The sequence below is a fragment of the Bison bison genome, unplaced genomic scaffold (assembly GCF_000754665.1).
Source record: "Bison bison bison isolate TAMUID 2011002044 unplaced genomic scaffold, Bison_UMD1.0 scf7180017864376, whole genome shotgun sequence".
NCBI classification, from domain to species: Eukaryota; Metazoa; Chordata; class Mammalia; order Artiodactyla; family Bovidae; genus Bison; species Bison bison.
In genome coordinates this window covers 7,201,134-7,203,956 of record NW_011494948.1, presented here as the reverse complement: position 1 = coordinate 7,203,956, position 2,823 = coordinate 7,201,134, and the positions used below count along the sequence as shown (strand labels likewise).

Sequence of the window (2,823 nt, the reverse complement as noted above, 5' to 3'; positions counted from 1 at the left end):
GCTCCAGGTGCCAGAGGTTGCTTGTCCTAGGCTTGTCTATGAGTATGGTTCATGCCATCTATTAAGCAGATCCTGATCCCTGTCTACTGCTCACCCCTAACTGAGGGTGACAGTGTTTGTGTGCCTCCCAGACAGATGCAGGGATGGGCTCTGGTCCTAAGGCTATGCTTGAGTGGTACTACCAAAGGACCGAATGGGGGAGTCAACTGCATGTGCTAGAGCCTTCCAGAAGGCCAAATACCCCAATCAGTGACTCAGGCTTCTGGCAAGTGACTGTGGGGCCCCATCCAACGTCTGCCCAGATCCAGGGTCAGTTGCACATCCCTTCATCAGTGCTAAATTATATTTGTTGTTGTAGTTACTTTCAATCAAATGTTTCCTCATGGTACATATGAATTCTGTTTATGGTTCTTTCTTCTGTGCTAGCACACTAAAACATAGACATTAACCCGTTTTAATATCTCATCATGTCTCAGTTCCCCCTTCTGTACAAGAGGATTTAGCTCCATTAAATACTTAAAACATTTGCATATATATAGTTCGTGTGGGACTCTGGAGCAGAACGGGAACCTCTGCGGGACCTCGTAGCCAAGGCAGCAGAGGAGCCGAGGCACTTCCGGTGTTCCACAGTAATACTCGTAGCCAATTAGCTGAGGTAGTACTCATAGCCGAGTACTACGAGGTAGTACTACAAGCCGCGTACTGTGAGGTAGTACTTACAGTAGCCTAGGCACCACCCGCATTCGGCCGCCACGTCCCAGCGACTCCTGCACCACCCAGGGGAGCGAGCTCTGAACATCTTGTGGTTAGGCCACTCCGTGGGGCCAGGAGCAGGGAAGCCAAGTGTGGGAATCCCCCAGACTAGCCAATTCCCTCGACTCAGCCTCTTCCTGCCACCCAAATCATCATGACCCACTTCAACAAGGGCCCTTCCTATGGGCTCTCGGCTGAGGTCAAGAACCAGATAGCTTCCAACTATGATCACTAGGCAGAAGAAGATCTCCACAATTGGATAGAAGAGGTGACAGGCATGAGCACTGGCACCAACTTCTAGCTGGGTGTGAAAGATGGCATTAATCTCTGTGAACTCATGAACAAGCTACAGCCAGGCTCAGTGAAGAAGGTCAATGAGTCCTCATTAAACTGGCCTCAGGTGGAGAATATCAGCAAATTTATTAAAGCTATTCAGGCTTACGGCATTAAGCCACAGGACATATTAAGCCACGTGATGTATTTGAAGGAAATGATCTTTTTGAGAATGGAAACATGAGGTTCAGACTAGTTGGTGGCCCTAGCAGGTCTGGCCAAAACAAAAGGATTCCATACAACCATTGACATTGGAGATAAGTATGCAGAAAAACAAACAAGACATTTTGATGAAGGAAAATTAAAAGCTGGCCAAAGTGTAATTAGTTTGCAGATGGGAACCAACAAATGGCACCAGTCAAGCAGGTATGACGGCCTATGGGATGAGAAGGCACCTTTATGATCCCAAAATGCAAACTGACAAACCTTTTGATCAGACCACAATTATCCTACAAATGGGCACCAACAAAGGAGGCAGCCAGGCAGGGATGTTAGCACTGGGTACCCGAAAAGATATCTACGATCAGAAGCTAACGTTACAACCCATGGAGAACTCCACAATTTCCCTACAGATGGGTACCAACAAAGTTGCTTCCCAGAAAGGAATGAGTGTGTGTGGCCTTGGGTGGCAACTGTATGATCCCAAATACTGTGCTGGTCCCACAGAACCTGTCATTCACAATGGAAGCCAAGGAACAGGAACCAGTGGGTCGGAAATCAGTGATTTTCAGGCAGAATACTCAGATGAATATCATGGCCAGTACCAAGACGACTACCCAGAGGTTATCCGGAATGATGACCAAGGCACTGATTATTAGATTAACAGAAGAGCTCAGTATTTAGCCCATTGTTTTTATTCAGTGAGAACCAAGCTAGCCTTGAGTTATTTTTATCTTGTCTTCCTAAAACACTATTATGCTTATTGTACCTAAAGGAACTATTGCCTTACATATGTTCCTTTTTCCTTTTTCAGCCTCTTCCCTAAATAGTTGCCTTTTAGTGCTGTGACAGTTAAATCCTACAGCATAACCAATAACCTGCATATGAAGTAAAAAGGAATACTGTAAAAGGGGAGTACTCTTGTACAGTCAATTCTTTCCTTAAAAAATATGCATTTTTACAGTCCTCTTCTTAAACTTGTGTTTTCAAACAATAGGAAGCTATTTGTTTTAGTTTAGTATCTCGTTTCTACATGGAAGACTAAATTCATGCTTATAGCTAAATGTGGTCTTTGCCAACTAAATTTAAGATACAGCATTTTAGAAATTTACATATCAATATTTCTACAGTATTGTTTGCTAACTTTTAAATAAAGTCCTGATCAGTGTGCAAAAAAAAAAAAAGAAAATTTGCATATATAAAATAGGATAATCAAGGTTAACGCAGAAAATATTTCTAGAATCTTTCCAAAATCATGAGGTGCAAGTAAAATGATGTTTAAGTTTTATAAATTAAATTATATCTGACTCTAAGCCCCTATTTACAGGGGTGGAATGATACCTAATAATAATCTGTAGTGTAATATACCTTCTAAGACGGAGAAGGCAATGGCACCCTACTCCAGTACTCTTGCCTGGAAAATCCCATGGATGGAGGAGCCTGGAAGGCTGCAGTCCATGGGGTCGCTGAGGGTCAGATACGACTGAGCGACTTCCCTTTCACTTTTCACTTTCATGCACTGGAGAAGCAAATGGCAACCCACTCCAGTGTTCTTGCCTGGAGAATCCCAGGGCTGTC

At 43.7% G+C, this 2,823-nt stretch overlaps 1 pseudogene; it reads left to right on the top strand.

The window, feature by feature from the left end:
- Positions 1-907: 907 nt before the first annotated feature.
- LOC105000979 lies at positions 908-1,904 on the top strand (annotated as a pseudogene).
- The last annotated feature ends 919 nt before the right edge of the window (positions 1,905-2,823 follow it).